The sequence below is a fragment of the Peromyscus maniculatus genome, chromosome 4 (genome assembly GCF_049852395.1).
Source record: "Peromyscus maniculatus bairdii isolate BWxNUB_F1_BW_parent chromosome 4, HU_Pman_BW_mat_3.1, whole genome shotgun sequence".
Classification (NCBI taxonomy): domain Eukaryota; kingdom Metazoa; phylum Chordata; class Mammalia; order Rodentia; family Cricetidae; genus Peromyscus; species Peromyscus maniculatus.
In genome coordinates, this window is record NC_134855.1 from 25,484,853 (window position 1) to 25,507,175 (window position 22,323).

General features: G+C 38.1%; 1 pseudogene; it reads right to left on the reverse strand.

Moving 5' to 3' along the window:
• Positions 1-20,606: 20,606 nt before the first annotated feature.
• On the reverse strand, positions 20,607-21,327 carry LOC102908203 (cofilin-1 pseudogene; annotated as a pseudogene).
• Positions 21,328-22,323: the final 996 nt, after the last annotated feature.

Consider the following 22,323-nt stretch of genomic DNA (forward strand, 5'->3'; position numbering starts at 1 on the left):
CTTGTAGACAACAGAAAGACAAATGTTGTTACTGAAAACATTCAGCTAACTTGCGTCTTTTGACTGGGGAATTAAAGAACTAGCATTAATAGTATTTGAAGGTGCTATCAAGCTGCCAAAGGAAAGGAAAAATAGGTAGCTCTACCCAACTGTAAGGAATATGAACAACAGGGACTGACCTGGAAAGACATCCAATGACACAGTAGTGGTAATTTTATCTTTTAGTTAAACAACAGCTACCTGTTAGACTTACAGTTCATTCAACAGTTGAACATTACAGTCTGGCACTGCATATAATTTTAGTCAATTACCAATGACTGTGACTTGGGAAGGTCATGATTCTGAGAGAAGAACCTTCTAGTGCAATTTTCCTAAACAAGTATATTTTCTAAGTGTATTACAAATACTTACTCTTGTACTCACAGATGGGCATAGAGCTCTTACCCATCATCCTAAAAACTTCTTTTTGCAATTATTACAGAATAAGTAACTGCAGGGTGCCCAGTTCCAACTGATACATTTGCAATTGAATCCATACATATAAGACATAGGGAAAATCATGAAGATGTGATGGAAAGATTGTAAAATCCAGGAGACCGAAGTGTTTACTATTACAAGATAGTGTATTCTAATGTGAAAGGAAAGCTGCCATCACAAACTCTCAACAATCTTGCCAGAACAGGATGAACACAATGATAAAATGGGTTGACATGCCAGCAGGAACAGGAGAAATCCATCAGAGTCACATTTCTAAACAAAGAGCTACAGGTGGCCAATGCCTAAAGAGAAACAAAGAAGTTTCCTCCAAGGACAAGTTCCCACAAAAGCTGTCTAATCCCAAGTGGTCAGCCCCAGTCATAGAAGACATTTGTGTGTGTGTGTGTGTGTGTGTGTGTGTGTGTGTGTGTGTGTGTGTGTACTTACACATATATGAGCATATAGAGTAACATAGAGATAAGATGAGAAATGAATATATACATACATATCTATTATATATACAGATTAAAATGCACATACATATACATATGCAAGTACATGTAACAACAATATAAAAGAAGAGACAATGAATTTGGTCATCTGTAGTAGTTGGATGGGAAGAGAAAGAAGGAAGAGTGATGTAGATACAGTACTTAAATATGTTTTCAAGGAATAAATTAAATTAGATATTTTAAATACCAATTTTTAATTTGTTATTATTATAGAGAAATATATTCAAGTTTTGCATTGAATTTTTACCTCACAAACTTCCAGATATGCAGTATTTCACTGTTTGCAGATTCCTGTAGCCACCGAGGATCATTACATGATCTGTGGACAGCCCTTCTGTGCTCGATGGCTCTTCTGTTCTGTGTGTTTCTTCCCTCATTGCCTACATTAGGACTTCTGCAGAAATGTTAGATTATATCAATGAAAATAACTGTGTATTTTTTGTTTCTGTTTTTAAAGAAAATCTACATTTTTATCATTAGCTGCAGGCTTCTGCACTTTTTTTTTTTTATTTCAGACTTGTTCCTTATGTTCCAGGAAACAGTTGCTATGAGTTATGCAAGTCTGTAAATCCCTTTTTATGAATCTATTGATATAATCATTTATTATTTTCTTAATATTGAGTTTCCATCATAAAATGATTCATTTTCATGTATATATATATATGAAACTTTATTGTTGTGGGATGTTCTCTATGCTTTGAATGTGTTGCTCTGATTGGTTAATAAATAAAGTGCTGATTGGCCAGTAGCCAGGCAGGAAGTATAGGCAGGACAAAGAGAGGAAAGGGAGGGGAAGTGGAAGGCCAAGTCAGGAGACACTGCCAGCCACCATCATGAGCAGCAGGATGTAAAGTATCAGTAAGCCACTAGCCACGTGGCAAGGTATAGATTTATAGAAATGGGTAAATTTAAGATATAAGAACTAGATAGCAAGAAGCCTGAGCCACACAGTCATACAATTTATAAATAATAAGTATCTGTGTTTATTTGGGTCCGAGCAGCTGCAGGATTGGCTGGTGAGAGAGATTTGTCCTGACCGTGGGCCAGGCAGGACCAGGAGATAACCCCAGATACACTTTATGTATAAAAGTGTTTTGCCTAGAACAATGAAGAGCAACGGTCGAGGGAAAGAGAGTGGGAGATCCTAGCTGGATCAAGAAAAGAGAGGGAGAACAAGGAATAGGAGACCATGGTAAATGAAGACCACATGAGAAGGGGAGGAAGCAGAGAGCTAGGGAGGCCCAGGGAGATCCACAAAGATACCCCCGCAAAAGACTGCTGGCAATGGTCGAGAGACGGCAGGAACTGACCTACTCTGGTGATGGGATGGCCAGACACCCTGATAGTTGTGCCATAAACCCCATCCAAGGACTGAGGAATCTGGATGCAGACATCCACGGCTGGGCCCCTGGTGGAGCACTGGGAGTCTAATTAGTGAGAAAGAAGAGGGTTTATATGAGCGAGAATTGCTGAAGCCAAGGTTGGATAAAGCACAGGGACAAATAACCAAATGAATGGAAGCACAGGATCTATGAACCAAAGGCTGAGGGGCCCCCAACTGGATCAGGCCCCCTGAATGGGTGAGACAGTCATTTGGCTTGATCTGTTTGGGAGGCAGCTGTGCGTTGGTGCTGGGTCCTGGGCTCCTTGCATGAGTTGGCTGTTTGAATACTGGGACTTATGCAGGGACGCTTAGCTCGGTCTGGGAGGGGGGGACTGGACCTGCCTGACTGAGTCTACCAGGTCGACCCCGGTCCTCGGGGGAGACCTTGATCTGGAGGAGGTGGGAATGGGGGGTGGGCTGCGGGGAGGGGGAGGAGGGCGAGAGGGGGAGAACCGGGGAATCTGTGGCTATTATGTTGAACTGAATGGTGTAAAATAAATTTAAAAAAAAGTGTTTTGCCTAAATGCATGTATAAAAGTGTTTTGTACATATGTGTGTATGTATACTGTGTGTGTTTGATACTATCGAAGCCAGATGTCATCATCAGATCCCCTGGGACTGGAGCTACAGATCTTTGTGGATCTTCATGTAGATGCTGGGAATCAAAGTCCTTACCTCTTCAGGAGCAGCAAGCGCTTTTAACTGCTAAGTCATGTCTCCAGCCGCAATAACTGACTTTTTAGTATTAAGCATGCTTGAGATATTAGAGTTAACCAGAACACAAAAAAATTCCGTTGCAGCTTACTAATGTTATTTGTGCTTTTTAAAATAGTGTGCATTTTTGTCACTCACTAAAAGTCTCAAATCCTTTTAAGGATTCATTTTGAAAGGTGAGATATTTATGAATAATCTTATTAAATATTTAAGGTGACATCCTGAACTTTCTATTTGTTTAATTTATTATGAGATTTTTACATTCTGTCATGAAGGATTATAACTTATTTTCCAGGTAGCATCTACCTGATTTTTTCTGGCTGTTTTTCATGTACAATGCTCTTACACATATTTGTACACAATAAAATAGCAAAAGAGATAGGACAAAAAGATCTTATCTATAAAGGTTCTATATAGAAGTGCCTTTTATACTATTTTTAGTTATGTATTAAATTTTAGATATAATTTCATGTATTTTCTCTAGAGGTCATAGTGCTATTCAGAGCACAAGAACCAAGTTTGAAATCACTATCAATAATGCATGGTTCCTCTATCAGTTAGCAAGCCAATATATATTTCAATTTAATAATATCTCTTCATATTTGAATGTTAGGTATTAGAATACATTACCATGAATTTTGTACAAACTAGTTTTATAAACATGAATGAATATGGTTTCTCAGCATATGTTAAAATGTAGAAAGTGCCTTCTTTTCCAGAAAGAGATGTGAAATAATTTGGTTGACCATAGTAATCTAATTCTGATTATGGTAGCTCACATTTCTTGAGCCAAAAACCTTCAGCATATTATTGTGTTGTGATAGAATGTTGGACTCAGAAAGAGAATACTTGGCTTTAATGTCAAACTCTGCCAATTTCTATGTGTCAATTAGGAAACTCATGCATGATTTCTGAGTTTTTGATACCTCAGAGAAACAGATGAGAAATGGGATGTGAATATCCCCAAATCCTATGAAGTAATGTATTTTAAAATAAACACTACCATGTGCTTTGCATTTCTCCTTGCACATTGAGATTTTTTTTTCATTACAGGACATTCTTTGGGTGTATATGCATTTGTGTTTGTGTGTATATGTCTCTGTATGTGTTTATATATGAATGTCTTTGTACACAGGTGTGTGCATGTGTCTATACACAGGTGCATACAGGTGTGTACTCAAGCAAATGGATAACAGAGATCAACATCAATTGCCTTTCCATACTGTTCTCAACTTTACATTTTACATAGGATCTCTCACTATGCCAGAGCTCACCAATTCACTAGAATCATTCGTCAGTTATGGCAGTCTCCATCCTCTCCTAGGCTCCTGCTACAAAGAAGCATGGCCTTTCCTCCCCTAACACTTCTTTTTTGTGAGAGCTAAGGATTGAAATTCAGGCCTTCGTGATTGTGTGGCAGACACTTTTCAGCTAGTCCATCTCCCTACCCCTTATTTGACATGGCATGAATTTTGTTAGTGTTTTTGCATAGATGCATATATGAATAGGTTCCTATGTGTTGTCCATACATGAAAGTGTGCAAAATTTCTTAACATAATTTCAAAGATGTTTTAAAAAGAGAAATGATAGCCAGTCTCTGGTCACACTTTGATCTATATATAAACTTGTATAAATAATAAAACCTATATATTTATGCTCAGTTTTATCAGAAATTAAATGTGAAAATATGTTCTATTTTAATAGAACACAAAGATGAATTTGTTTTCATTTTTCACTACCACTTCAAAGCTCACAATACAAAATGTTGTTTAAGTGACTTAAATAGAATTCAGTTTTTCAAACATTCCATGAGTGTCAGAAATAGAGTGACAGAATATCTTTCATTTCACACACAAAAAAAATTACCCTAAATTCAAAGATCAACTCCCATGGGCTTAATTTCATCAAAGAAGAAAGAAATGCCAAACGCAGTGCCCACCAACATAGTCAATAGCTTTCAAAGAGTGTTTGACATTGAGCAGGACTGTACAACACATGAGCCAGAGAAACAGACACCGATGCCTTGTCAAAAATTTTGTAGACATGATGCTATTATCAAGGCACATCAGGATAAAATAAAAATGACCTCGCTGACCACAGGCTTACAAATGTCCTGGGAAGGAGAGAAAAATGGTGAATCAAAAGGTAGCTCTTTGGCTTGTCCCCCCAGGCCTTTTTATTGACAAGAATGACAATGGTCCCAAGATGCACCATTATCTATGGCCAGCAAGCCGACATCAAATACTCCTGAGCTGTATCTGTCAGAATAGAAAACTCTGCTCAAAAAAGACAGGGCTTGTTACATTTTGCTCTGGCAAGGTTTGTCAAAAGCCAGGGTCACTTTCGCGTGCCCTGCCCTGAAGGGAACTGCAAAGGGAGGGCAGTTCACTTTATTCCTGAATGCTGTTTCTGCAAGGAGACTTAGTGTCTAGTTGACCATGGTGTTTTGAAAGTCAAGTCATGACTCAAAGACAGTGGAAAACAAACTTAATAGTCTACCACTTAACTACTTAGGAATTAGATTCACATGCTAGAATCAGAGTTTTAAAAGATTTCTAGATTTAGAGCACCCCCCTCCTCAACCTCTTTTTTGGCTATGTGTGATTTGTTATTTTAAACTCAAAAGGGGAAATACTACTGTTGTTGAAACTGGAAGGAACAAGTTAATGTGTTCTGGGCAGCACTTTATGCCATTACATTATGCAGTTTATTACAGTCTGAAATATTTACACTGGTAAGAGATTCCTCTAATTTGCTTTTCTTTGACTAAAGAGAAACTTTATATACAAATGTCCAGTCTCTGACACGTAAGTAAACTCACTAACTTGTGGAAACATCTGCTAACCACTCATGAGAAAATGCAAGTTAAGAGTGTTTCTTTAATTTGTTCCTTTAAAAATTAAAAAAAAAATCTTTCCTCCCTTAATAAATGTGTGAGTGAAAACAGAGTTAGCCGATGAGTCTTGTTTCTGAATAAAAGAATCATTTTTCTACCCTTCAGATCCTAGATTGTCTCATCTCTCCTTCTCTCTCCCTTCCTCTCCCTCCCTCTCCCTCCCTCTCTCCCTCTCCCTCCCTCTCTCACTCTCCCTCCCTCTCTCTCTATCTTTCTCTTTGTCCTTTTACACCCTCCCCTTCTCCCTCCTCTTTCTCAGCTGTTTGTCTTTCTCTCATTTTCACTTCCCAGCATTCCCTTTACCAATTTACTTTAAAATCTCTGTTTATCACTTTCTCTGGGTTCAGAAAGAGGTCAACTGTGATCAAATTTGTTAAAAGTTACAGTTTAAGTATTATTGCACTTTATGATTCCTCTACAACATAGAGTAAAAAACCCTCCCTCACATGTCCTGATGGTTCAAAAACTCAATTAAAAGTTTCATGAAACATATAATATGTCATTTAAATTGAAGTTATCATACACTTTAGTAAAATTATAAAACTTAAGAACAAAGTTCTGACCCTAAAATAAAGAAAAAATGATAATTCGAATTTTTCACATAATCTTACACAATAGAGTTTTCAAACTGACAAGCAAGGTTGTCCAGGTTAAACATATCATCTTTTTAGAAAGATCTGTCTCATTTATCAGTTTTTAAAAGTTGGTTTCTTTTTTCTTTTTGTAATATAATACATATTTATTCTGGTGTGAAAATATCCTAGCCAATACAATGTGTTTTGTTCTAAAAACAAGCCCTTTGGTGACAGAGGAGAGGGCCCCTTCATTCAGAAAGAAAGGATGGGACTCTGTTTTCAGTGCCAATTTCTCTGAGTTGTGATAAAATACTCATATGATTTTTAATTCTCCATCTCCATCAACTGAAGGTTTCTTAATCCCAGAACTTTAGAGGCAGAGGCAGGTGACCCAATGTGAGTTCAAGGCAAGTCTGATCTACACAGCAAGTTGCAGGCTAGCCAGGCCTGTATAAAGAGACACTATCTCCAAAAATATCAATCAATCAATCAATCAATCAATCAATCAATCAATAATAAAGGAATTTTGCAAAATATATATGGTTTCCACCTACTAGAAGAAAACATTGGGCAAGCAATGCTGAGCATGAATTTCTACTTAGAGTAATTCTACTTGTCTAGTAGGACATGGTGCTGCACAGAACTGTATTATTTTTTATCAAGTTAATATTTTAAATTTATCCATATTGACACATTCACATAAGAAATTATGCAGATCAACTATTCTCATATTTGATGTATTTACAAAATTTTAGTTGTTCAAAGTTGAGAACTGAATTATTTAATGCCTTTATGAGTGAGGTTTCCTGTCCTTCACAAGGATATAGGCTTTTCCAGGAACTACAGTAGATTTTAGAAGGTGTATACCATTCACACTCACATGTTAACATTGATAATAACATGCAAGTTCATAAAGTGTTTGTGTCACAGCTAAAAGAAGGAAGGAAAGCAGAGAGAACAGAAATGAAGACAGTCACAGAAACTTGAGGAAAAGGGGGACGCAAAGGGAGATTTCAAATAAAGAAATTCTTTTTTTCTCCATTCCTAATAGTACAAACCATGTCAGAGATGTTGTAATAAGCATAACCTCATTAAGAAGAAAGGTGTAACCATCAGAATTCTTTATCACAAATTAGAATAAGGGAAACATAAAAATTCTGAATAAATTTTTCCTTGATTAACTCTTATTTTCAACATTTAATTTTTGCCAAGTTATCAGTGTGCTTTAGCTACTTCTGTAGTCTTCTATAAGAAACAAAATCTATCACTCACAGTAAGGTAGGGAGCTTCTGTGCTTTGGTAACATTTCCACAATGTGGTGGTAATCTAATTATACTGAAATGTGATTTTGATTGTATGTTAATAAATAAAGTTGCTGCAGCCGCCGCCATGACCAGAGACGCTGCAGCCGCCGCCATGACCAGAGACACTGCAGCCTCCACCATGACCAGCAGCATGTGAAGTCACCGGGAAGCCACCAGCCACGTGGCAAGGTATAGATTTATGGAAATGGACTAATTTAAGCTATAAGCACAGTTAGCAAGAAGCCTGCCACGGCCATACAGTTTGTAAACAATATAATTCTCTGTGTTTACTTGGTTGGGTCTGAGCGGCTGTGGGACTGGCGGGTGACAAAGATTTGTCCTGACTGTGGGCAAGGCAGGAAAACTCAAGCGACACCACAGGGCTATGGATGTTTCCCAGGTTTTGTTGAATATAAAGTATTCAGGGATATGATTATTCTATATCAGTGAGAGAAAAGGTTGTTACACTTGTCCCCATCCTGGAGTCAAGGGCTGGTCTTTTCCTTATCACAGGGCTACTAGTCAACAATCTCTAGCCCCTGATAGATTTGCTCTTTCATCCAAAATAGAGAGTATACCTTGATATTATAAAAACTCAATTAAAATTGTTGCAAATATATATAAGCATGGTATTAAAAATCTACAAGTGCCATACATTTAAATAAGTGCACGGAACTAAGTTTGACTTCTCCTTAAAATTGAGCATATAATTTGATATTTTCTGTTTCTCACCTAACCAGACAATGAAAACTTATCTCACTCACACTTAGTCTGCTAACCAATTCTACCGACTTTAAGCAATTAATTCTGAAACTGAGACACATAATAAATCAGTTTTTGGTGGCATGGTGATGCAAACCATTACAAATTTCAGTTTAAGACACTTTAAAATGTTTGTTCATTAATATATTGCTGAATGGAGATTCAAAATATTAAGTAAAATTTCATTCCACAGCAACATTGATTAATAATCTTACGTGATTGTTAACATTTTCCCTGACACATTTCTGAAATTTCTATTTAGTATTTTTGTAAGGAGGGTTAAATGACAAACTCTTCAAGTTCGTGATTACAGATAAAACCACCTTCTTCATATTATAATTTTCATCCTTTATTTTTTATGGTGACTTACCTGTTTTTCTGTGTTTTCACTGTGAGCAAGGGGTTTGGTATATCCACTAGAGCATGGACAGCTCCCTTGTTTCATATGTCGATCTACTTTTACCTATTCATTGTATCTATAAGGTGGTAACTCCAATAATCTTCTCATTTTTTAATTATCATCAAAATGATAAATACAATGCAAAGCATTCTGCCAAATTTCAGTCCCAACCTCTTGTTATGATTTGTACTATGCCTTCAACAACTAGACTTGAATGTTCTGTAGCACGAATCTTAACAGGTCTTATTAATAAAAACAAACCCACAAGCCAGGTACTGGGGTGAACGCTGGAAGAACAGAGAAGCAGAACAAGCCACAGAGACCTCACCTCACCAATTCCTCAACTGACCCTGTTTCCTCAGACTGCATGCCTCTCAGCCCTCATCCAGAATGAATCTCAGCTGAACCACTGCTCGAAAGCCTAAAAGCTTAACCAGCTTCTAGTTCCTCATCCTCATGCCTTAAATACCTTTCTGCTTTCTGGCATCACTTCCTGGGATTAAAGGTTCGTGTTGCCATGCCTGGCTGTTTCCAATGTGGCTTTAAACTCACAGAGATCCAGATGAATTTCTGCCTCTGAAATGCTAGGATTAAAGGCATGTGTGCCACCATTTTCTGGCCTCTATATCTAGTGGCTGTTCTGTTCTCCGACCCCAGATAAGTTTATTAGTGTGCACAATATTTTGGGGAATACAATACCACTACAATGTCCTGAAGTGCATTTTTCACAGTTCAATTGTTAAACAGTCTCAGTATACTAAAGTAAAGTACTTAAGCAATATCAAGAATGCGAAATCATTTGAATACCAAAAGGATAAGTCCAAGTGGATCAATTGTCACTTATATGCATAGTTCTGAGGAACTCGAACTATAATACCTTTGATAAACATATGGAGTTGACTATGTTATGTTATTGGTCATTTAATATGCACATTGTATGAGTGACATCATTCTGAATCTGTCTACTACACCTAGTCTGCCAAACTAGAACTCAGATGTCACTCCTTATGTTAGCTGCCACCATACACAAGTACTGTGGAGAACAATATTTTTATATTTTATTAGCAAGAAAAGACAATTAATGTGACAAGGGGTGCTATAAACTGCTTTAACTATGGTTGTATGCCTTCCTCCTTGTCCAGATATATGAAGCAATTTATTTCTCTTTGTTATGATTTGGTTTGACTTTCATCCACTGAGTAGCTTGCTCAAATTTAATGGTTATAAACATTTTGCTGAAGAAACAGCTTACTTAAAGTGTCAATTAAAAGTTCTTGAGTTTTATAGGTAAACTACAAATACCATTAGTCTTTCAATGAACAGAATTTAATAAAATTAACTAATGAAAATTTTCATGCCTTCTTTTATTTTTTCTCCCAATAAAATGTAAAGTATTCCAAATTTTTTAACATAAACTCTTCATGATATATTTATTCAATTCAAAAAATACATATTTAAGAGATTTGTGATTTCTGGACTGCTGAATTTTTGGAATTTGATACAGATGAAGTGGTGGGAAATGATGCAAATCAAGTTTGATCTCATAAAACTGACCTAAATGAGTAAAAATAACTCCTGTTAATAGAGTGTAAAACCAAGGTCATTTATTTTTCTCATTTATTCAGTGCCTATCACACAACAGAATTTTTGTTTTAATTTTCTTTTCATTTATTCCATATGTCTGATATTGTGTATTTTGATCCCATTTATTTCCCCATCCATTTGCATTCACCATATGCCTTTGCACACCCTCTCCAAAAATAATTTAAGAGAAAAAAAGGAAAAAAATAAAAATTTCATCATGGTAGATCAGTTTGGGCTTTCTCTTGACCATTGCCAGTGGTCTACTATGGAGGTATCTTTGTGGATTTCTGGGGACCTCTCTAGCACATTGCTTCTTCCTATTCCCATTGGGTCTTCATTTATTATGGTCTCTTTTTCCCTATTCTCCCTCTCCTTGATCAGCTGGGATCTTTCGCTCCCCTAAGCTTTCTTTCTCTCAAACACCCAACTGTCATGCTAGAACTCTCATCCAATGACTGATGGAAGCAGATGCAAAGATCCATGGCCACGCCCCAGGTGGAGCTCTGGGAGTCCAATCTGCAAGAAAGAGGAGGGATTGTATGAGCGAGAATTTTTGAGACCATGATTGGAAAAAGCACAGGGACAAATAACCAAACTAGTGGAAACACATGAACTATGAACCAATAGCTAAGGAGCCCCCAACTGGATCAGGCCCTCTGGATAAGTGAGACAGTTGATTAAGTTGAACGGTTTGGGAGACCCCCCAGACAATGGGACCGGGACCTGTCCTTAGTGCATGAGCTGGCTGTTTGGAACCTGGGGCTTATGCAGGGACACTTTGCTCAGCCTGGGCGAAGGGAGGAGGGGACTGGACCTGTCTCAATTGAATCTACCAGGCTGAGCTGAATCCCCAGGGGAGTCCTTGCCCTGGAAGAGATGGGAATGGGGGGTGGGCTAGGGGGAGGGTGGGGAGGGGGGTGGAGGAGAGAGGACAGGGGAATCCGTGACTGATATGTAAAAATAAATTATAAAATAAATTAAAAAAATATTAATTAACCATTAAAAAAATTTCATCATGGAAGCTGTAGTGTGACACAGTGAGTCACAGTAAACTCTATTGTCCATGTACCATTACTTGCAAGTATTCTTTGCAAAGAGAAATTGGTCTGGTTCGAGGCCTCTGGTTTCTACTACATTATCAGTGCTGGATCCTTATGAGGACTCTCCTTGGGTATCCTATTGTTGCCCTGTGTTGTGGAGATCCTGTAGCTTTGGGTCTGTGGGTCAGGTTTCTTCACATGCTTCAGCAGATCATAGATGGAGTGAATATTGGGGCAGGCCAAGTCATAACCCTGTTCTCCCTCTTTCATGGACTCAAGGTCAGCTCTCCCATACCTACACCATCAGGGCCAGCTCTATTCTGTTGTCCAGACAATGTACAATGTCTGCTGGTACAGCTGGTCAGGACAGGGACAGTCTTCCTGCTCTTATGACCCCAAGGCCAACTCTTCCACCTGTCTCAGATGTTGAAGGGCCAGAGGCATTGTTAGGGGAAGGGAATCTCTCCTCTGCCCATACCACAACATGTTTGATGAGGGGGTACAGCTGAACCTTGCTTCCAACATCCAGGATGGGTCACCCTCACCTCCGACCACAGGGACAGCTCTACTGAGCTGTCTAGGCTAGGAGTAGGGCCCACTTTCTTGAGTGCTGGCGCTGGCAAGGGGAGGGTCAGCTCTCTAGTCTATTGTAGTTGATAAGGGGAGAGAGGAGAGAGGGTATCTCTTCCCCATCCATACTGCTGCATAACAAATGAGTAGTGCTGACAGTTCTCCCATGCTTACAAGTTTGGGGCTGGCTTACCCATACCTCCACTAACAGGGGCAACAGAATATTTTATAACATTGCTTCATAAGAAAAGTAAGATATTATATTCCTTTCAGGAAACAGAATTCAGGAATATGTGAGCAAGCACTTGATTTGGCAAGAAACTCCAGGAATAATGCAGAATCATATCCCAAAATCTGACACTTGGCCAGATCTGCTTTGACTGTGCTATGTATGCTATTCCTGCTCAAGCTGTAGGCCAGTGAAGCAAAACAGGGAATCTAGTTTGTAATTCTCTGCCAATCTGGGGGTGTAGCCCTATGTCTTAAGGTTGGAAAGCAGCTAAGTGTAGCTGTCAACATGCTTCTGCACGCCTTTATTTCTTCAAGCTATGGATTTTACATCCTAGGGAAGCCAGAGTAGTAAAGGTGACCTGGATGCTTTGGAGAGGAGGGTTGCAATACATGGCTAGACTAGCGTTGGTACACATGGGGCAGATCAACATCATCATGGATTCTTGTCTTTCGGCTACATTTGTGTCTTAATAGATGACAGTGGAGGCTTTTACATGCTCACCTTTCAGGCCAATGTCCTTGGGGTATGATTAAGTGGTCACAGTCCACTTACCCTGTTACTATCACATTCGACAATGCCTTGGTAGGCTATATCAAAAAACACCAAGAGATGCTTTCTCTTTACCACCCTATTTCCTCTTGCTGCTCTGGACTTGGGTCCATTTTTGGAGGTTGTGGGCAAGACATCGCAGGAAGACAATACTTTGTTCTGGCATTTTGGAGAAAAAGATCTGGTAGTAGTATCCTGATTGATTCCCCTGTAGGAGGGTCCAGCTCACTTTGGGCAGTTCACACCTGGACTGGAGTTCCTGGGAACTGTAAGGAAGCAGGCTGAGTAAGGCATGGGAAGCAAGCAAATAAGCAGGGATCCATCTTGGCTTTTGAATTAGTTCCTGCCTCCAAGTTTCTGCCTTGAGGTCCGGCCCTTACTTCGCCTTCACAATCAACTGTGATTGGAACAAATAAGCATAAGTAAACCCTTTGCTCACCAAGTTGCTTTTTTAATTTTTTTATCCGTTTTATATACCAACCACAGAGCCCCATTTCATCCCTACTCCTGCTCCCCCTACCTTCTCTCCATCTTTCACCCTTTGTCCCCTCCTCCAAAAGGTTAAGTTCTCCCATGAAGGGACAGTTAAGCCTGGTATATTCAGTTGAGGCAGGTCCAAGCCCCTTCCCACTTTATCAGAGGTGAGCAAGTGTCCAACCATAGGTAATGGGATCCAGAAAGCCAGCTCATGCAATGGGAATAGATCCTGATCACACTGCCAGGAGCCCCTCAAACAGACCCAGCTACACAACTGTCTCTCATATTCCAGGGTCTAGACCAACAGCTGTTGTTCTAAAGTTCATAAGTTTCTTTGAGCTTGGTTCAGTTGTGTCTGTAGATTTCCCAATCATGATCTTGACCTCTCCTTGCTCATAGAATCCTTCCTCCCTCTCTTTGACTGGACTCCTGGAGCTTGACCTGGTACCTGGCTGTGGATCTCTGCATCTGCTTCCATCAGTTACTGAATGAAGGCTCTACGATGACAGTTAGGGTATTCACCAATTTGATTACCATGGTAGGCCAGTTCAGACACCCACACTACTGTTGCTAGTAAGCTAATCTGGGGTCATCCTTGTGGATTCCCGAAAATTTCTATAGTACCAAGTTTCTCCCTTACCCCATAATGTCTCCCTCTATCAAGATATCTCATTCATTGCTCTCCCACTCTGTCCCTCGCCCAACTGGACCATCCCATTCCCTCATGTTCTCATCCCCAATTCCCTACCCTCTATTGCCCCCATCCCCAGTTTACTCATGGGAATCTCCTCTGTTTCTCCTTCCCAAAGTGATCTGTACATCCCTCTTAGGGTCCTCTTTGTTTCTTAGCTTTTCTGGAGCTGTGATTCGTAGTCTGATTATCCTTTGCTTTACATCTAGCATCCACTTATGAGTGAGTACATACCATGTTTGTCTTTCTGAACCTGAGTTACCTTACTCAGGATGATATTTTCTAGTTACATCTATTTGCCTTCAAATTTCATGATGCCATTGTTTTTTAAAGCCGAGTAATACTCCATTGTCTATATGTACCACATTTTCTTTATCCGTTCTTCAGTTGAGGGGCATCTAGGTAGCTTTCAGGTCCTGGCTATTATGAATAATGCTGCTATGAACATAGTTGAGCAAGTGTTCCTTGTGATATGCTTGAGCATTCCTTGGGTATATGCCCAAGAATGGTATCATTGAGTCTTGAGGTAGATTGATTCCCAATATTCTGAGAAGTTGCCATACTGATTTCCAAAGTGGCTCTACAAGTTTGCACTCCCACCAACAGAGGAGGAGTGCTCCCCTTGTTCCACATCCTCTCCAATATAAACTGTCATCAGTGTTTTGATCTTAGTCATTCTGACAGGTGTAAGATGGAATTTCAGAGTGATTTTGTTTTGCATTTCCCTGATGACTAAGGATGTTGATCAATTCCTTAAATATCATTCAGGCAATTTGGGATTCTTCTGTTGCGAATTCTCTGTTGTATTCTACTCTCCAGGATTTTCTCACCTGCACCCTCTGTTCATCCAGGTACAGTCTCAGCATTCTCTTTGTATGCATATTTGATGGGAAAGCTAAATCTCATTTCCTTCCCGATGTCTGTTACAATACTCACTCAATATTGATTAATAGATTGCTATACCCAAACCCCTAGGTCTGGTTAATGTGTGTTTAATTACCTTTTCTCCCTGATTTCACAGGTAAAATATTCACAGTGGTGATAGATCTTATATAACTACCAGCAGGAAGCTAACTGAATGATTGATTAACAACACATGGAGTCATTTTACACTCCCAGCAAATATTATTTTCTTACTGGCAGAATATTGGGATTTCAAATATGGATGACTTCATTGTATACCTCACCTGCATTGTTTCAATGTTTAACTACAAAAATACTATTTGTTTCCATGTGTATGTACCACCAATGTCACTCTGTTTCCTTGACAGATATTTATGCAAGAATACAAATATGAAATCCTAACTCTGATCTTAATAGCTGATAACTGTATCATGAAGCCTACAAAATGGATGAAACTCAGTTTGATTAAATTAAACAAACAGAAACGAGTGGATTGTAATAAGGAGAATCTCTGTTTCTTCAAGCCTGTGTCATATATTTTCATAAATTATGAGGCTAAGTCTCATGCCATTTTCCCCCAGATCCCTCCTGTTTCTTATTCTTCAGGGTAAACTTATCTGTGTCTGCTAGGTACCTAAGAGATAGCACTGAGCAACATTCATTGTGCTTCTCATTGTGCACAGTGCATGGTTGTTTTATTAAAATAATAGATGAGCTCTTTTTAAAGGGCAAATAAGACATTACAAATCAGTAGCAGAATTTTGTTTTTTTAAAGTATATTTCTTTGTACCTTAGAAGTGAAATTTCATATGTAGTACTAAATGTATGGATCAAATATATTTCGCTATTTTTATGCTTGCTATTTTTTTTAAAAAGGCCTAATCAGTTTTATTAATTATATGGAAATATTGTAATATAATGAAACAGACCCAATTACAAAAACAGGACTATGTCATAATGAAGTTTCACAATATGCAAAGTCATAAACTAATGATAGGCTGAAAATAAACATGTACATGGACCTTATAAAAGAGAGAATAAAGATTTTGATAGATATTGAACATTAGAAAAATACTGTACAAATAAAACAACATAAAAAATCATAATATCAAATAAATCAGTCTTACATAGTGAAATTAGGAAAGGCTTTCATGAGAAAATGTCTTCAGTGGTACAGGGAGCTCCTCTTGACCTCCCGACAGTAGCTCCTGGTTTTGCAGGTTCCTTTTAAAACTAAAATGTAGTAAAACACAATTAGCAATTAGTAATAAGCCATTTCTCATTTTAATTTACATGAATTTCAAAAAAATTATAATTATTAGAAGAATGCCAAAAAATTAGATAAGAGATGTCCATTATTTTCTCTAAAGTTTCCTCATCATGCTTCCCAAGGGACATCCCTCTTCCAATCCAATTCCTAATGTGAATCCTATCCCTATGGTCTGCCTTTTCCCAAATGAACCATGAAGGGAAGCACAGAGCCACATAATGCTTTTGAGATGTATTCATGATGTAACATTTATTTGTCATTTCCCCATTCATTGCTGCTAATTTTTCTTTGCATGGATGCCAGTCAACTTGCTCAGTTAATAATTCCTTGAGGATATTTGGGTTGTTTTTCATGTGGGCAATTCTGAGTAAAACCATTCTCTATATATACTTACAGTATCTGTATAGAAATAAAATACTGTTCTGTTTCCAGGCATTTGCTAGAGTTACATGGTATCAGTTTAAACCTGATAAATCTATGAGATTTTTTTAAACGGTTGTATTATTTAAATTTGGAACAAGAATAAATAAAATCTCTCAGTTATTTTTCAATCCTTTTAGCATTTGGTATTATCCACACAGATACTTTATTTTACTTCCTTATAGAATAATTTTGCAGATAAATAGTTCCATTGAATTGTTGTAATAATTTATTTTTTTCCAAATTACTAATACTTTTTTTTTTTTTTTTTTTTTGGTTTTTCAAGACAGGGTTTCTCTGTGTACCTTTGTGCCTTTCCTGGAACTTGCTTTGGAGACCAGGCTGGCCTTGAACTCTAAGAGATCCGCCTGCCTCTGCCTCCCAGGTGCTGGGATTAAAGGCGTGTGCCACCTTTGCCCGGCCAATTTTTAACAGGTGTTTTCCTAATTACTATGTAAATACATTTTTTTGTGGAATATCTATTCAAATTACCCATTTTAAAATAGTGTCATTTAATAATATTAAGTCATAAGAATTCTTTTTTTTTTTTTTTTTTTTTTTTTTTGGTTTTCCGAGACAGAGTTTCTCTTGTGTAGCTTTGCGCCTTTCCTGGATCTCACTTGGTAGCCCAGGCTGGCCTGGAACTCACAGAGATCCGCCTGCCTCTGCCTCCCGAGTGCTGGGATTAAAGGCGTGCGCCACCAACGCCCGGCTAAGAATTCTTTATGTAATCTGAGTAAACATAACATCAATTATATATTTTACAAATGATACCATCTTTGTATGCCTTGCTCTGCCTCCCAAGTGCTGGGATTAAAGGCATGCGCCACCACCGCCCGCATCAATTATATGAATTTCTTTTTACTTGTAAAATCCACATCAAATAAAGTTTAACATACTGACCTTCTTAGTTAGAGTTTCTATTGCTGTGAAGAGACACCATGACCACAGTACCTCCTATAAAGGAAAACATTCAATGTTCCCTAGTTTTGCCCTTGTATGTTATACTCATATAAATATTTGCTTAAATAAATGTATGTTCAAGTACCTGCTTCCACTTATTTGAGATCCAAAGATGTATTGCTAGAACATAGAATAACCCGTTTTTATATTTTTACAGAACCTCTGTGCCATTTTACATTTCTATCAACCATAGATAACAATTCCAAATTCTGAGCAATAATTTTTTTCTTTCTGATTATTAATAGTAGCAATGATTAGTGATTTTAAATGTTGTCAAGAGCTAATAGGCTATTTTTAGAATGAAGTTCCATTTCTCCTCCATTGTATTGACACTTTTCTTTAAAATGATTTTAATAAATATATATGAAGATTTATACCTGGGCTCTATTTCTTTGCTTTAAGTTAGATGTCTATGCCATTACTACACAGTGTTCATTACTGTAGATTTGTACTTCTGCTTAGAACTCTGAAAGTTTGAGTTCCTTACATTGTCTTCATTTTCAGGATAGCTTTGGTTCCACTGGGTCCATGGAGATTCTATATGAACTTTAGAGTATATTTTTATTTCTTCAAAAGAATCTGAAGCAAGATTTTAAAACAGTCATATAAGAATATAAGAACATGTCAGTTTTAACACAACATGATTTTATTTTATATTTTTTCCATTTGATAGTCTTCTATTTTTTTCTTGCCTAATAACTCTGGCTAGCACTTATGAAAACATGTGGAACAGAAGGTGTAAAGATGGCTTTGGGGCAGCATCTTAGAGGAAACCTTCCAGTTTGTCACCAGGGGCTTTGGTAAATGTAGACTCTCGAAGTGTTGCTTCCAGTAAGGTGAGTTAGTTTTCATGTATACCTAGTTTGCATCAAGTGTTTTATTATAAAAAAGGGTTAAAGAGTTTCAGTGTTTTTCTAATGTCACTTACATGCTCATTTCTTTTATTTCTGTTAACACGGTAATTATTTGATTTTTTTTTTATTATGACGCTCCTTTGAATTCCAGAATAAATTATGCCGGCTCTAGTATCTAATAGGTGTAAAATGTTTTAAACTTACTTTTTAGATGTTGTTGAAGATTTCTTTTTTTTTTTTTTTTTTTTTTTTTTTTTTTTTTTTTTTTGGTTTTTCGAGACAGGGTTTCTCTGTGTAGCTTTGCGCCTTTCCTGGAGCTCACTTGGTAGCCCAGGCTGGCCTCGAACTCACAGAGATCCGCCTGGCTCTGCCTCCCGAGTGCTGGGATTAAAGGCGTGCGCCACCACCGCCCGGCTTTGTTGAAGATTTCTGCATCAATTTGAATTTGAAGCTCTTGTCGGTTATCACTTCTTTAGTATTTTTTCTAACTTTAGTATGATAATATTGCACATATAGAATGTTTGGAAATATTCTTTCATCTGAGATTTTTGGAAATGCTTGAACAGTATAATATTAACTTTATAATATTAATTAAATATTTGACAGAACTTACAGGAAAGCCACCCTTCCTTGTCTCAGGATTACTTTATCTTCAATTGTTTAGTTACTAATTAAATCTCTTTATTAGTTATCCATCTGTTTGGAATTTCAATTTATGAATCAGTGACTTTCAGATGATTTCACCTATTTAACCTGCATTTTTGAATTTGTTGAGTAGTGCTTTACATTGTAACAGAGTTATTTTTTTTCCTTTGTGATATGAAACTTTGTGTTTTAGACAATAAATAACTGCCTAATCTAATATCTTAATATTTTCTAGAAAACTTCTTTAGATTTAATTTTGTACATTTAGATGAAATTTCACACTTTCAGGGTGGCGATATAGCCCACGGGAAGAGCACTTACCTTGCATGGACAAGCCTGCGGTTCTAGTCCCCGCCCCTAGCTGTGCAATGTGGAACTAGCTGGGCCTTAAGCTAAGTAGAGTCAGGCTTGCTTAGAGCCCTTTTTTTTTTTTTTTTTAAGGAAACCTAGGTTTGGTTCAAAGCACCCACTCCTATAACTCCAGTTCCAATGAATCCAACACTCTCTGCTGACTTCAGCTGGCATGAATCTTGGATGGAATGCATAGAAATACATGCAAGCAAGACATTTATACACATGCAAGAAAATAGATACATCTAAAATGTTTATGAACTTCCAAACTAATTTAATATATAGAAAAGGTATAAGTTGAACATTATTTTATACAGTGAATATCTTTGCTTTGATCTTTGGCAAAAGAACAAATGCTTATGTGTTTAACATGTGGATAACATTTTTACAATTCCACTGACTCCATTTATAAAGGTTAATTTTTCACTTTCTACTATGTTCATTGATTTATATGACCATTTCAAGCAAATACCACACTGTTTGGTTTATTATAGCTTCACAGCAAGTCTTGATGCCAAGTACATTAAGTATTTCATCTTTATTTTTATGTAAATTTCCACATATTCTAGCTCATGTGTATTTCTATATGAATTTTATAAACATCCTATTACAGTAAATTTTTTTCCTTGTTAATTAGCCTTTTTATTTTTTTATTTTTTTGTTTTGTTTTGTTTTAATTGAAGGTCCCTTACTGGTCCTGCTTCCATGAGTGGCCGAGAACAAGGGGAAGGGGAGGCAACCAGCTGGCACAGGGAGGGCCATTTCCACATTTCATTTACACACAGAACTAAACAAACAAGCACAGAGTCACTATTGTGGTTAGAAGTTGGCAGCATGGGATTGGGGGGATGAGGAGTAGGGGTGTAGTTAAAAAAAAAAGTAGGCTCCCCTCAAACTGGGTGCCTGGGAAGGGACTTGGTCTGCTTCAACCCAAGAGGAATCAGAAGATAAAAGCAGTTTGGGAAGGCCAGAACTGTCAGGGTGGAGGGAGGAGGACGGTCCAGGGGGTGGGGGTGGGAGTGGGGGTGGGGGACATTTGGCAACTGGGGTGAAGGGATTACCCTCCCCCTGCTGGGATCCCCTCAGCCCCTCTGGTCTGGCTGGAAAGGGGCAGCCTGCAACACCCATGAGCAGGTCTGGAGCTGCTAGATGCTCCAGGCAGGGGGCTGGAGGAGGCTCACAAAGGCTTGCCCTCCAGGGAGATCACAGCGCTGCCACCTAGTTTTTCTGCCAGAGTGCAGCAGTTCTTGACCTCCTAGTAGCTGTTGGCTTGCAATTCATGCTTGATTCCTGTCAGCTTCTTCTTGATGGCATCCATCCTTGGAGCTGGCATAGATCATTTTGCTCTTAAGGGGTGCACTCTCAGGGGCCCAGAAGATGAACACCAGGTCCTCCTTCTTGCTCTCCTTGGACTCGTAGGTTGCATCATAGAGAGCATAGAGGCAGTCCTTGTCTGGCAGCATCTTGACAAAAGTGGTATAGGGGTCGTCCACAGTCTGCCCCACATCTCCTACCAGGATCTCCTTGCCCTCCTCCAGGATGATGTTCTTCTTGTCCTCACTCAGGCAGAAGAGCACTGCCTTCTTATGTTTCTTCACTTCTTCTGGCGTTGAAGACTTGCGCACTTTCATGTCTTTGAACACCTTGATGACACCATCGGAGACAGCCACACCAGAGGCCATGTTTCTGGAAGCGAAAGGGAGACAGCGAGAGCTACAGAAGAACTGAGCCGCCGCAGCTGCTGCCCGGATCCGACTGAAACTACTTATAGTAAATTTTCAAAGGGGTTTAAATTCATTTCACACTCAATTTTTTGAATCATTAGATAATTATGACTTGGATATATTTTTTTCTCTATTCACATGTATTTGATTTATGTAAGCAAAAACTTTTGTTTCTTTGTATGCAAATAAACAATGTTTATATATACTATTTTATATTTCCTATTTTATAATGATATTTACATTTATATGTAATAATTTCTATTATTTTGATTTAAAAATATTAGTGACTAGCTCATTCTAAAGATTTGGTTTTTGTATATAGTTTTATATTTTGTGATATGGCCAAAAGCACATATGTCCTAATACCTATCAGAGATTCTATCAGACATTTATCTTATAACATTTATTTATTTGCTTAATTATTTACTGTGTGTCTTAGGAAGTGCATGGTTACTTTGGTGCACATGTGCAGGTCACGGGAGCATTTTCTGTAACTTTCCCTCTGCCACCATGTGGATTCTACCCATCAACCTCATGTCCTTGGGATTGATGGCAACTTCCTTTACTGGCTCAGCCCTCTCACAGATCCCTTATAGTCATTCAACAATCACTACCTTTAAATGCACTTATGCTGTTCTTGTTTCCAGCCACAATGATTACTACTTTTCTTTTTTTGCAAAGCCTCACTGAAAGGAAACAATTACCAGGCTGAATAAAAAAAGTCAGAATGTTGAAGTTGAATACTGCTGCTTTCATATCAATCCTTTTTGTTGGCTTACATTTTCCTTTGTTTTATTTTCCAGAGAGTCTTCGATCTCTCTACTGTCACCCTGTCTCAGATTGTCATGCGAAGGAACTCCTCACATTTACACTACCATGCCAGCCTTAAATCACGGTGTTAAATTACTCTGCTGCAGCATTTAGTGTACTAGACACTGGTTTTTCATGAGTGTTCTGTGAGAAGTTGAAAATTTCTTTCCAACTCTTATGCTTCCTGTTGCTAATAGTGAATACATTTTGAGTATT